Source organism: Prosopis cineraria, unplaced genomic scaffold (genome assembly GCF_029017545.1).
Source record: "Prosopis cineraria cultivar Desert tree isolate PC_DT_omini unplaced genomic scaffold, ASM2901754v1 PC10, whole genome shotgun sequence".
Lineage (NCBI taxonomy): Eukaryota > Viridiplantae > Streptophyta > Magnoliopsida > Fabales > Fabaceae > Prosopis > Prosopis cineraria.
In genome coordinates this window covers 16,456,055-16,471,541 of record NW_026555341.1, presented here as the reverse complement: position 1 = coordinate 16,471,541, position 15,487 = coordinate 16,456,055, and the positions used below count along the sequence as shown (strand labels likewise).

General features: G+C 30.8%; 2 pseudogenes; both read left to right on the top strand.

The window, feature by feature from the left end:
• The first annotated feature begins 1,036 nt into the window (after positions 1 to 1,036).
• On the top strand, positions 1,037 to 6,772 carry LOC129322453 (TPR repeat-containing thioredoxin TDX-like; annotated as a pseudogene).
• A 6,055-nt stretch (positions 6,773 to 12,827) lies between these two features.
• Positions 12,828 to 15,487, top strand: part of LOC129322452 (thioredoxin H2-like) — a 6,893-nt pseudogene continuing 4,233 nt past the window's right edge.

The window sequence follows — 15,487 nt, the reverse complement described above, 5'->3', positions numbered from 1 at the left end:
TGCAATCGTGATCATATATATTATGCTTGCCTATAAATTTCATTTATTTTTAGAAGGGACAAGCTCATATGCTAGCTAGATAGAAGAATTCAATGCCTTTCCTACGATGCAATTTTTCATAGGCTTGGACGACTAAAAACATGAACCAAACAATGTTGTTAAATTTTTAAAGTCATACAAATAATATTATATATCTGTTCATTAGTTAATAATTTGGTCATTACTAACATAACATAATACCTAACTTAAAAATAATCTCTACAAGCTTCATCTTTCTTCCCTACTAATAATCTTTGAATTTTAAGGTTATGTGCCAATAACCTCATGATTTACCATGCAAGTCACATGTTGCAGGCCCAAAAAAAAAGAACCAAACTTATACATAATCCCTTGAAGTTTGGGTTGTAAGCTAGTAATTCTCTTGCAGTTAATTTGTCTGTTTTTTTTTTTTTTTACTAAAACAATACTCCCTCCGCCTCTATATATAAGAGAAAAAACTGCATTACACAGTTTAAGAAAGTTAGTTAACCATAATGATTATGTCTGAAAATAAAAAAAAATTGAATTAAAATGCCCTATGTTATTCAGCATAAGCATGCGTTAATTATTTCTTGTTAATGTAAATTATGACGGGTGATTTAAGAAATATGTAATAAATGCTTATTGAAATATGTGATTTTACTTATATTAAAAAAATAAAAAGTGATAGTTTCTCTTATCAATAGAAACGGAGGGAGTATAATATGACTGGCAGTTTATTTATATACAACTAAAGTTTAAGAGGTTATCTACCATAATTCCTTAATTACCATAATAATACATGGTAATATGATTAAGATCGTGGGATAAATTAGGCGGTATCAGATTCATTGTTAAGTTGGGTGAGAGAGGAATAAGAGGTTTGACTTACAATGTCAGGTGGCATCTAACGTGCCCCACTAGACATGGACTGCGTCGTCAAAACCTTCTCAAGCATTAAAGCAAAAGGGATGTGTGCGGGCCTCATTGGCTCCATCATCATCCCCTAAGCGTCCAAATGGCTTCCCAAACTCTTGAGGGCAACAACAACGTCATCTCTGGCAAATCCTTCCTTACTCAATTCCAAGAATCCTTAGACAGCGTGACAACTTCGTGGATGAAGAAGCAATTCTTTGTCAAAATGCTCATCGAAGCTCTCCCACTCGGGAAGGATTCGATCCCCTGCAATTTCCTGTTTCTCTTTCTAACAAGGACGACAAAGATTTGGTAGGCATGGAGTTGAATTACAAATCGGAGCTAGAGAAGAGGATATCGTGGTAGCTAGATCAGGCATCGTTGAAGGAGATAATCAGATAATGATACCATCATTTAGCCACGTGTACGTGTGGGACGTTGTTAGAAGCAGAGCTTGTGATAAGGTCGGTGAAGAGGTTTGTGTGGTTAGACGTTTGATGAAGGGAAGAGTCAGTGGCTTTGATAAAGATAGTAAAGTAGTGGATGCTTACCTGGCAGAAGTAGTTGTCGTGGATGCAAACTTGAGCTTGTTGGAGTTCTTTGCGCATATTTTATATTAAAGAACTGAAGAAAATAAGAAGATGGAGCCCTTATTTTATGTGTGTGTCTGTGTCAAGAAGAGAATATATATGTATTATATATATGTATATATATATATGAAAGAGGAGAGAGAACAACATATCTTGGAAGAGAAAAATATTAGATTTCAAATCAAATAAAATCAAGAGAAAAATAATATTTTAGTATTTTAGAACAATTAGGAAATTTTATCTCCAAAATATTATAAATAAGGGCTTCTAAGGTTATTCAAGGGAATCCAATTTTATCAGCTAAAAGCTAAGAGGCAGAGCATGGAGTGTAAAGGAGTTCCTCCAAGCTGGGAGTTTTTCCTTTTCTTTGTTCTTCTTATTTCATCTATGTTTTCTATCAGGATGTTTTGTATTAGCTCTATTAGTTGTTGCTAAACTTTCAATTAAAGTAGGGAGTAGCTTGGTTGAGATGGATTTTGCTCTTTTATTTGGTTATTTTATTTTTCTTGTTCAGTTAACATCTTGTCTATGAGATTTTAATGTTTCTGTTTATATTTATCGATCTTGTTTTAATTACTTTTTACATAAACAGCTGTTATATAGATTGTCTGTGAGTGATTTGATGAACTGAAAGGTGAAAAACTTATCTGAACCTAGAGAGATAGATGCAAATAATTAAATTTAACTCTAATTAAATATATCATAATATACTAAAACGTAATAAAGACATATTTGAAATGGTTGTCACTATAAAAGAAGAAAAAATAATTAATTAAATTAGAATAATCCATTATAATAGGTGAATCTTAATTCTTGACGCTCGTTTGTTTGGTTAGTTCGTCAGTTTCATTGCTTTTCTTTTTCGTATTCACATTATTTTTATTCTTTTTAAAACTACTTTTTACATTTCTGAAATAACAAAGTTAATTGTTTTCATCTGGATTCAACTCCTAGAATATTTTAAGATTTATTAATACGTTGATCCCATACACTTGCGAGGTTGATCGCCAGATAAGCTCGCCCTTTAATGACTCATTTGCTTAGTGTACCAATCTATGCCACGTCAGAAACAGTCAGACAACTCATCACCACATGTTCCAAAAAGTGGGTCCCACGGTTTTATTTAATGGACATTATGAAAGTTTAATATCAAGAGTAACAATGTTACTTTTTAACAACTCGAAGTGAGACATTCCTACAACAAAAAATTTTGAATATTAAGTGCTCCTCCGCTGATATTTTAAGGGTAAAAAATAGACTTTAGCCCTTGAAGTGATAATCCACAAAATAAGTTTCATTACTTTAGTTTATGCACGCCAACAGTGTCGGCATTATTTGTAGTGTATCATCAAACAGTTGAGAATCGTCACACAGAATTAACTGTCTGAGTGTTGGCCAGGCCATGCATGTTTGGAATCGTTTGATGACTTACTTTCTAGATGCTTTTAATTTCTTCATATGGAATATGATGAACCACACATAAATCATACATGGAATGTAAAGAGACGAAGAGAAGCTGCGTTTTTCTTTGAGCCGCAAAGATTAAAGGTTATTGTGCAGAAAAAGGATGGGCTTCCATTCGACCATGAAAAGCATATCTGCTAATTCTCATTTGGGTTCAAATTTATTAACCTCATTTAAAATGATTTTTTTAACAGCCTTCAAGGGTTCGAGAGATATGTATGTTTGTATTTTTTTTCTTATTTTTAAATGTTAAAAAAATTAGCCTTTTTTAAAATATTAATGAGATTTATAGTATAATTTTGTGGTATAACTTTACAATATGAATTTGATATTATGCTTAAGAATGGATCGGCTTATTCTCAAAGGTTCAGTTTTTAAACTATAAATAAACTAATTACTCATACAACTGGTTCTTCAATATTCTTTTTATAACAAAAAGATTAGGTGAGTTGGATTCTAAGACTCATGAGGGTTAAGCTATACTTTTAGATTCAAAGAGTGCTTTTAAAAGTACTTATATATTATCCACTAACAAGTTCCTCACATCAAATGTGGGATTTGAAACCATGACCTTGTAAATTATTGGTCAAATTCTTTATTAAATGTATCAATCTTTGTATGTAGATGTTGGTAAAAAAAAAAATTCTTTGTTGGTAGATGTTGAATAATATTTAAATAGTTTGGATTTTGACAATAACATGGCAATTATAATCCCTATTTTATGTTATGTCACTTCATCATAGCTCCTTGAGTTTTATGAGAATTTCTCTCAACTAAATTGATTTGACCAACTATCTCTGAAAATTAAAATAAGATTTTATCTCTTTTTGAAAATTATTATGAGACAATGTTAAATTATCCAAAATAATTAATCCTTATTATTTAACATTTAAATTGAGTGTTCATCTAACAAATAAATCCCCAACACAATCTAACCTTTATTTAAAATCTACTTAAAATTTAAAAAAGTATTCTTTTAAAAAAAATAAACACCATTCTTTATTGCAACATGGAGTCCCTTTAAGGGTAAAGAAAAAAAAAAAAAAAAAAAAATAATTAAGCCCATGTGAAAAATGGAAAGAGAAATAGGATGCAAGTCCTTGTATCCAACTCACTTAAATTTTTTTATATAAAAAATAAAATGAGAAACAAGGATTTAAATATTCTGAATTTGATATTATAGAATTTATGTGAAGTTTTCATCTTTAAAAAAGAGAGAAAATTTTATATTTTATAAAAAAATAATAAAATGAATGAAAATTCTTAAAAAAAATTCACGCAAATTTACAAATTTCAACCTAAGAGGATTTGAATCTGAGAAACAAACATCTACTTGAGTTTGATATAACAGTTGACAAGAATTGCTATTATTACTATATTAAAGCTGATGTGCGGGTTTCAGAAGGTACTTAATTATAGTAATTATTCAAAATCTAGCCATAAAATTAGTTTTGGAAAAAATCAATCAAGGACGACTAGACAAAATTAATTGCTACGTAGGGTCAAATAATTTTGATATTACTCTTTAGAACCAAACGAGCAACAGACAAAACTGCCCCATGCATCTATATTTGTTGTGCCAAGGGAATTGATTGTTGTTAAAATGAAAATAAGACTTTTTTTTTCCCTTCCAATAGAGGCTTGGTCACTATATTACAATAATTCCTCTTTGCCAAGTTAATATTTTGGAGTTGTTAATGAAGAAATTTGTTATTAAAATGAAAATGTAACTTATTTTTTCTCGAATGGGGACTTGTTCACCAAATCACAACACTTGTTCCTCTCCACTAATAGGTTAATATGTTGGAGTTATTAATAAGGGAATAGATTGTTATTAAAATGAAAATTTGACTTGCTTTTTTTTTAAATGGGGTTCCCACCGCCAAATTAAGTTTTGGAGTTGTTAAACAGGAAAATAATTGTTGTTAAAATAGAAATATGACTTGTTTTCCCCTAAATAGGGGCTTGTTGTTAAGAGAGAGAGTGTGTGTGTACAAGGGATAGCTTTGGTTTTTCACAACAAATTTTAATTAGAGCTAGGTTCTTTGGTCCGGCAAATTGATATCAAAATTATTTGGCTCAGCTGAGCAACTAATTGTGCACAGTGATCCTTGATTATAATTTTTCCAATTAGCTTGCACGTAGGCCAGCCAAAGAGCATCCGATGCATATAGAAAAAAATGATAAAATATTTGCCCACTAGCTACCTTTATAAACTATATATGCAGACAACCTAACACTTTAAGTTGCACTACCCCAATCCAAAGCTTCTCAAATCGCTCCAAAAGAAAGAGAAGTTGTTATTATAATTATTAAGAGGAAATGGGAGCGAACCTTTTATAGTTGGATAATGTTGCATATCGTAGATCATCTTCGCTGTCATCATCACACTCACCATCTTCTTCTCGTGTCATCACCTTCCATTCCTCTGCTAAATGGAAGGCTCACTTTGATGCCTCCAAGTCAACAAACAAGCAGGTGGGATCAGTTTTTCAATTTAGCCTTTAATGGTTATTATTTGATTTCTAGTTCTTTAATTTGATCCGAAAGTTCAGTACTGAATCTTGTTCATACTATAATTTCTTTGTCGAAGATGGTGATCGACTTCACGGCCACGTGGTGCGGACCCTGCAAAACGATGGATCCGATTATCAAAGAGTTTGCTGCAAAATATGCTGACGTGGAATTCATCAAGGTTGATGTGGATGAGCTGATGGTATATATATCTGATCATGCATATTTACCTTTAATTGCTTACGAATCCAAAAGTTATGGGGATTCAATCGCATGGGATTTTTCAGCTTGTCCAAGTATATGAATGAACTTAAGTCGACTTGAAAAGTCTCATATCAATAACTAATATAAAATAAAAGAGAAAGGTTTATAAATTAATTTGACCATCCTTTCTTTTACTATCCTTGTCATTTCTCCTCTCTTTTCATTTTCGGGCAGTCACTCTTCATTTTTAGCAACATTTTGAATAGTTGTGAATTCTATTATATATACATATAGCAGGCACCTTTTTGAATTATATATTATTGCAAAGGGTTGTGTGTGCCTATAGAAGTTACACTGCTCATGACTTAAGTTATAAATAGTCTCTATCGAGAAGGAGCCTCATTATTCATGGCTTGTGTACATAAATATATAGAGATATTATTTATATATATATATATATATAGTGATGAGAAAATAATAATGGAAACTTGATCAGGAAGTGGCACAAGAGTTCAAAGTGCAAGCAATGCCAACATTCATACTCATCGAGAAGGAAAAGTTGTGGACAAGACTGTGGGAGCCAGGAAGGAGGAGCTTCAGAAGCTCATTGAAAACCACAGAAAATGAATATATATATATATATATGTATGTATGTATGTATGTATTATATTATACTATATTATATGAGTGCGCTCACTGAAGCTATATATATGTGTGTATGTATGTATGTGGCGTAATAAATAAGTCAGCATGACTAGCTAGCTGGATCTGCTCTATATATTTCTCTATATATGTAACCAGGGTGTGACCTTTATTATTTATATTGCTTAGTATGGAAGAAGAACTATTAACGTTATGTAGACCAAACATTGCATGAAAAAGCACAAAAAATTAAATAAGTTGTGTCCTTACTTTGTTTGCCATGAGGATGGCGTGATCTTGTTCATCATATACAAATATTATTGAGCGTTTGCTAAATTTAATTTTTTGTCCTTTTTCATGCAATGTTTGGTCTACATAAGGCTAATAGTTCTTCTTCCATACTCATGCAACATAAATAATAAAGGTCACACCCTGGTTACATATAGAGAAATACATATACATATACATATACATATATATATATATATATATATTCATTTTTTGTGGTTTTTGATGATCACTTTCACAGGACAGACTTTGAACAACAATTATTTTATATTTTTAGCATTGGTTCTTAAGGCAAAGTGGAAAAATGCAAAGCAAAAAGTAAACTTTTAATGTTGGTCAATTTATCGACATTAAAATACTTTCAACATTGGTTATGTGTACAACCAAAATTGAAAAATTGTAAAAATTTAATTCAATTTTTTTTAAAAATTAGACTTTTAACAACGGTTTTTTGACCATTGTTAAAAGTCTTTTTAACAACCGTTGTACCATTGTTAAAACAATGGGTGTCTGATAAAAACCATTGTTAAAAGTGGATTTTAACAATGGTTTTTAAAAAACCATCGTTAAAAGGTTTTTTTTTAAACATTTTATTTTGACTTCTTATACATCTAGAACTAAAAAAAATGAAAATTGCATAGATTATAAATAGCCAGTCAGCAGAACAACAATTAATATATAAGTTACAACTACATTATATATTTGTGCAACTACTAAAAGCTATAGAATATGTCCAAGAAGTTATTGAGCCAAAATATCGTGAATGCCATCGATCTCTTTCTCATTATAAAGCTCTGTATTATCAAAAATCTAGACAATAAAATTAATCAAAATAATAATTTAAAGGAATTCAATACAAGAATTTGAACTAAAATAACAAAATCAAATACCTCTTGTAATCTTTTGATAATTTCAACTTGAATTATCTCATACATGTAATGTATTCTATGCTTCCTAGTTGCCTACAGCACTAAAATAAATGAAAATTTTAAAATTAAACCAAAACATGCAAAGAATAATTAAATATGAAAGTTAGAGGTTCTTACTTACATTTGGGTAAATTCATTCTACCAATAATTTTTGCTTGCATTCCCCAGTAAGCATATAATATGTCTGAAGTGCACCATTATCATTTGTAAATGAAAAAAAATTACAAAAATATAAATATATGTAGAAGTAAAATTTTATATAAATAAAAGCTTACTTATTGAAAATCCATATTAACTCGTTGATTGACGTTTTGTTTAGAAAACAAAACCAATATACTACACTTTGATTTGGACAAATAACACAAAATGACCACTGATAGCTATAGCATATAAAAATTTAAATGAGTAATAGATAACACAAATACACACACACACACAAATGAATAGACATTCATGAATAAAAAATACTTGCTCATCAACAATTGATGCTAGATAACATGGCATTTTTGTGTCTGACCTATGATTCATCACATATGTCATTTTTCTATGTACTACGTTGTGAGCTTTCTGCACAATTTTTTAGGTATAAAAATCCAAATGTATTTTGTTTTTCCATTACACAGCAAATATTATAGAGGCACCTATCATTAAAATGAGATCAAAATGTTAGTGGTATGAAAATAAAATGAACTAAATTTAAAAAGTAGACAAAAAATTACAAGATTTTCAATTTAGCCCATGATATGTCTAGTTCCTTTAAAGTTAGGAACTCCTTAAGATCTATTTTGTCAAACCCAAAATATATCCCTTTTCCACAGCCACGACTCCAAGTGGCATTTTAACAGTAATGCCTTCTTTCATATGTTTATAAATTTCATGTAGTTGCACCAAGCACAGAAATTTAACAGCATTTTTAGGCTCCTATTAAAACATAAAATGAAAGAGTTATATAAGTAATTAAATAACTCAAAGAAAATAACATAATGTTAACTTATTTTTTCCTCTAGCAATGTCGTGTCAATTTCTGACACAAGATTTTTAGGCCATAGAATGAAAGAACCTATTGCTTGGCTTCTTGTTGTAAACTCAGAAGTAGGAAATGGCAATTGTACATTATTCTCATCCTTTCAAACACATGTAAGCGTTACCTTAACTTGGTCCTCTCAAATCTTCTGATGATGAATTGTGGATCCAAGCTTGTATACTTAACCCTCATCAACAACACATTTTTTTAGATTCTCTAGATAAAGATAACAAGAAGTTCCTTTATTGTCATTAGGTACAAGAGAATCAGGATTAACTAGTGCCAATGCCATTGTCCCCGACGAATTATTGCTACCTTTTGTGCTTAGTATCATAGGGGAAGTCTACATGAAATACATATCTATGTTAAATTAAATTAAACACAAATATATATTAAATTAAATTAAATAGTACAAACTTAAGATGTACAATCAACTTCTAAAACTGTCATGCCAGTGACCACAGATTTCATCTCTTCATGAAGCTGGGCCATCATCTCTTCTCGGAATGATTCCCAAAACTCTTACTCGACCTCTTGTCGAACCTCCGCTCGAACCTTAGCTTGAGTATCATCCCTAACCTTGGCCACCAACTAATGCATCTCATTTCTGGACATGCTTCCCAAAGAACTTCATGGAGTCGGTCCAAAAGTATTGCTTGAGATCAACTCCCCTACTGACCCCTCTAACTCAACTAGGATGTTCTAGCTTTCCAATTGCAACTGATAGGATGTCCATCCTTCTACTTAGAGTGAACGAATCTTAGGAAGCTTTCTCCTTAAGTGAATCCTACAACATATAAGTCAAGTGATTACTTAATCTTTAAAGACAACTAGAAGAAGAAATAAAAATATTTAATTACTTATGATTTTTTCAGCAACTACAGCAGCCTCTAAAGTGATATACTCCCCTTTCTTGATCCTCCTAACCTTTCATTTTCTTTGACAAGTCAGGCATGGTAGGGGCTGAACAACAACGGCAAGGTTCGATTTTGCTGCTTCTTCCATTTTCTTCTAAAGTTTCTCAATTAGCTTTTGCTCAACTTTCCTATATCTCCCACGAGACATGTAATGAGGATATATATTTTGTGATTGTATTACTTTATTTGTGGTGCTTAATTTTTGTGCAAATGAAAAAACTTAAATTAGTGAAGTCAAAAAAATATAATATAGAAATTAAGTGACAACTTATTACCTGAAATTCAAGATCATTTTGAAATGTCACAAATTGTCTCCAAATGTCTTGATCATGAAAATTGTACTGTTGACATAGATCTTAACCTGCCTTCTTTCCATTTGTATAGATGTAATCTCTATTTAGTTTCGACTGGAAATCCTTCCATCACTCAGCAATATTCTTTAACCAATGCCTTTCCATGTAGGAGGTAGCAAAAATATCATAGGTTAACTGTAAAATAATTAAGTTTTAAATAAGTTAAAAATTTAAGAAATACTATAAAAATAACATTAATAAAGTTTGTGGTGCTTACCAAAATTTCTTCCCGAACTTGATCTTTAATAGCTTGTGGTACTTGTCTCCAATCCTTGTATAGAATACTAATTTTACTGCAAACCTAAAAGCCAATAAAGCTGATAAATCAATCTCCTTCAATGCCAAGTGAAACTAAATCTGAACTAAGTTCAACATGCAACCACTCTGTAGTCCCATGACATATGGCCAACTCTTAATTTTAGAAGACCTCTACCCCTTTTCTTACCAGGTGAATTAATAGTATTATCACCTTCTCCAGAACCCTCCATATCCTTGATGGAAACAACAAGGTGATATAAATTGATCAAGAATATAAAAATATAAGTAAGAAGAGTAATGGCAAACATATAAGAAAGAAAATAAATTAAAATAATAAGACTATTACTTTATTCATTCTCCCAAATTCCTCCACAATGATCATATCTAATAGCATGTTCATTCTCTGTATCATCAACTTCAATTGATTGATGTAAATTTGTTGTGAAAGGTGGTGCTTTGTCAAGATCAAAACTAGAGTTATTAACTCTATATACTTCAACAATCTATTTTTTGCCTTGAAGAACAATAGACAACCACTTATTTGCTGGATCAATCATATAAAACACCTATTTTGCTTGATTTGCTAAAATGAATGGCTCATTAGTGTGACCTACCCTATCAAGATCCAGTAAGGTAAATCTATCAATCTTGTCTATTTGGATGCCACTCCTATGAGCCCACTTACATTTAAAAACAGCAATTTTGAACATGGTATAATTAATCTCCCAAATCTCTTCAATAATTCCATAATAAGGCATGGGTGCCCATTTTAGGTTTTTATTTTTTTAACTAGAAAAATGCTGAGCTTCAGCCATTACCATCACTCTACTATTTTGCACAATACTTTTTTCATCTGGGCTTTCATATAAAATGAATACCCATTTATGTCAAACTCAACCTAACATACAACCTTAAAACGAGGCCCCTCAGCTAACCATTTTATCATATCAGGCACATTAGCCTCTTCATGAACCTTTTCCTTGAACTACCTAATAAATGTTTTGTTGTGCTCATTCACTAGCTGCATATCATTTTTTTTTTGGGTTTTTGTCCTTTAACATCTTCCTATAAGTCTCTAAGTAATATTGAACTTCTTCCATATTATTTAAGATGTAAAGATGAGCTTGTAACACCTCTTCATGGCACATACTCTTTACTCTAACCCCTCATGTACCCTTGCTTGTGAGGCTAGTCCCTTCATGGTGAGAGTTACGAACTCCAATTGCCTTCATCCAATTTAGGTAGTCGATACAAAAACTCAATGGCCTTTTCAGCAACAGATCTTTAACATTGAAGCTTCAGGATGATATGGATTCTTCAAGTATCCTTTCAATATTTTCATGTAATGCTCAAATGGGTATATCTACCAACAAGTCAAGCAACCAAGTAAGACCCATATTGGTCTACTCACACCTTGCCTTCAAGTTGACTAAACTCCACCCCAGTCAAACATGTATATTTTGCACGCTCCAGATACAAAGGCTTCTATGCATTACTTTCAAGCATTCAAATGCATGTGCTTGTGCAAAAGACTCCATTCCAATATCACAGATCATATCTTCTATTCTATTGTCCCAAGCATTCTCACTTACTTCTTTCTCTTGGAACAAAAAACTCAATCCTTTGGTTTCATCATACCATATCCATTTCTTATACCTCAAATTGATCCCATTACAAAGTAAATGCTCTCTTATTTCATCAACGCTTAGTCGACTCCCATTTAAACATTTCACACATGGACAAAAATACCGTCCATTTTACTAGGAGCATTTATTTTAGTGAATTTAAGAAAATAATCTACCTCATTCTCATAATCCTCACTTGTTCTTCTAGTATTCATCCAATTGTGACTCATTATTTTACTACCTAATTAATCAACAAAAATAATACTATATGTAAAAATTTTCTAACTTAAATCAAAAAAATTTAGCAAAGTTTCCCCTTAACATAGGACCTTCCAAATTCTCAATGAAAATAAAATTCAGCTCAAATTTCAACAACATTGAAATTCAAAACAAACTCACAGCCATTACTATAAATATTAGAAAAATTTTGTAGAGTTCCCTATAAATTAGGACCTCCTAAAATTTCAAGAACAATCAAATTTAACAAAAATATCCAACAATATAGTATCCATTATACAAAATCAAATAAGTTCAAGACATATAATTTCTCTAAACAGGCATAAATTTCATTATACTATTCAACAATATCCATGACATAAAAATTAATATAACAAATTTAATTCATCTAAAGAAGTACAAATTTTGTTTCTTTTTTCAACAAATTAATTCTACTATCCAAAAACATTTTAGAGAAAGAAAATAATTATATAATTATAAAAAGTAAAAACAAAAAAATCTAAATACATACCCAACTAATATAATTTTCATAAATCAAAGAAAAAATAGAAAAAAAATTAAACACTTACTTGGAATCTATGCGCACAAAAATGCGACTCTAGAAACCAACTTGAAGCAACAACCCAACAATGGAGGGAAAAGGAAGCGCAGCAACCAAAACACAAGATTCACTGGCAAAGGAAGACAAAGGAAGAAGGAATAAAATAAATGGAGGCTCCAAATCAAAGAATAAATTTGACCCATGAAGAGAAAAAAAAAAATGTACCTTAAACCAAGAGAAATGGCAAGGTGTGTGACTATGACAGTGGCGAGAGAGTAGAACATTGAGGCGCAGCAGTTTTGGTGGAAATGGTGAGCTTCATCGGTGGCAGCAGTGGCGGTTCATCGACGGCGGCTCGTTTTCGATGGCAAGGGACTGCTTCTTCACTTCTAGGTTGTTCGACGGCACAGACACAGAGAAGAAAACTTTTCAAATGAAACTGAAAAAGAACACTGCTAAACGAGCGTTGCTGGAATGATAAAGGACATATACGACATCGATTATTATTATAACTGATGTCATATATGTGTACTTTTTTTTTTTTAAATTTTACAATTTTTTACGTTGGTTATATTATAACCGACGTCAAAAACTACAAAATTTTTAATTTTTTTAATTTTCTTTCCTCAACGTTGATTATATCTTAACCGACGTTGAAAATAATTTTAACGTCAGTTGAAGTTTTAATGTTGGTTATATTAAAACCGACTTTGAAAATAATTTTAACGTCAGTTTTAATATAACCAACATTTAAAACTTCAACTTTCTTCCTTTAACATTTCTTTTTATTTATGTTTTTGCCACTGCCTTTTTTTTTTAACAACAGTTATTTTTTGACCCGACGTTAAAAGGCGACGTTGTAGCCTATTTCCATAGTAGTGTTTGAGGATTCAATCTATGTATATGTTTCCAGTTTATTTATGAATTTCAGATCTTTTAAGTTGGATATGGGACCAACTTTTCATATTTGTTTAATAAAATAAAAGAAGTTGGACTATAGTTGGCAAAAAACAATTATAAAAGTTATCAAATATTTTATATTTTGAATTAAGTAAAATTTTTAAAAGATATTTTATATTATAATCTGAAAATATTTGTAACAAGAGATAATTTGTCTTAAACTATACATATCGTATTGGAAATTACGTTTTTTTTTCTGAATGGGAGGTGGAGGTGTTTTATTTGCTATCTTCATCAATGGTCCTTCCAATCTTTGAAGGAATCGAATTTAATATTATTATAAAACATTAAGAGAAATTTTCTCTAGAATACTTTTTTTTTCAGTCAAAAGGCAATTTTACTTTTAAATTATAAGCCCAAAATGTTATGAAACTATAAACTCATTTTTTATATAATGTTCTCTTTCAACATTTTAAAACTAGAATCTCACCCTTACCATTAGCAAGAATTAACTTTGATCATTAGTTGACCATAAAATTATAAAAATGACCCAAAAAATTATTAAAAAAATCCAAAATTACAAACAAGGATCCCAAAATAAAAATCACCAAAAAAAAAATTCAATCACCTTCTTGTTTCTTTTCTATAATTTTTTATTATTTTTTTCTGTAATTTTTTAACAACCAACAGTCAATGTTAGCATTTGTTAATGGTGAGAACAATATTGCACCGTTTTAAATTATTGAAGAGGATCATTGTACTAAAAAATGAATTACTGTCTTAGACATACGTTCTTGAATCTACAATTTAGGGGCAACTTTGCCATTAAATCCTTCTTTCTGTCTCCAAACTAATTTACCAAACATGCTTTACTTTAGCAGAGTATTTGTCATTTAATTAGAAGGTAAGCATCACGTTCAGTTAATTTTATATTGCCTTTAGATACTGATCATCAAGATCTTCTGGAACAAGCCATTTTAAAGGTCAATGGATCAATGTCAATATAAACAAGCATTAATGTTGTCAATACGACTGACCCGTCGCTTCCCACTCCCCTAAAAATTAAATTATTTTATCTTCTGCGTCTTGCCTCATTTACCTCATGACCCATGAGTTTCGCTTTTACAAAAGGCATTTTCGTGGGAGTCACTTTCAAAAAGATTAAACGTACAAGATGCCTTTTGTCTTTTAAATCAATACCTTTTTTTAAGGGGAAAAAGAAGATAAAACATAATTTTAAATCCTTATATTTGCTCAACCCTGCACTTTTTTTAGGTGCTTTAGGTCCTGATAATTTTGTTTTTCATTTTTTAGATCCTTATATTTGTTCATGAAGAGACCTAAACCAATGGAAGACAAAAATGTAAGGACCTAAAACACCCAAAAATATGTGCATGGAGCAATATCAAAATGTTAGCAAAATGCAAGGACTCAAAATTATATTTTTCCCAAAAAAATAAAATTTTTAATGATATAGGGACCTAAAACAATGAAAAATAACAGTGTAAGGATCTAAAACACTCAAAAAATGTGTAGGAACTAATAGAAAATGAGCAAATACAGGATTCAAAGTTATATTTTTCTTCAAAAGAAATGAAATTTTTAATGAAAATCCATCTTAATTTGCTTTCCCACCGTAAACATGGACATAAAATTTTTTTTGCAATGGATTTCTAAAACTTCTCTCACAAATAAAAGTCATCACAAATTCTGCGACCAAAAAAAAAAAATTGTTTTTTTTATAAAAGATGAAGTTCGTGATAAAATCCATCTCAATTTGCTTTTGCAATGGGCCCTTCCCTTGTTAACACGGACATAAAACTTTTTGCAATGGATTTCAAAATTTCTATTGTATGATAACCCTTCATAAATTCTGCAACAAGAAACTTTTGATCACAGGATGAATTTAATTTGCCATAGTTTAAACTTTAAAGTATGCTAAATCTCTCAGGATCAACATATATAAATTCCATTGAAAAAAGATAACACTTATATATCATTATAGCATACGCATGTATGCACTCACTCACGCATGTAAAGTTTGTCATTTGTTTTCTTGCAATACTTA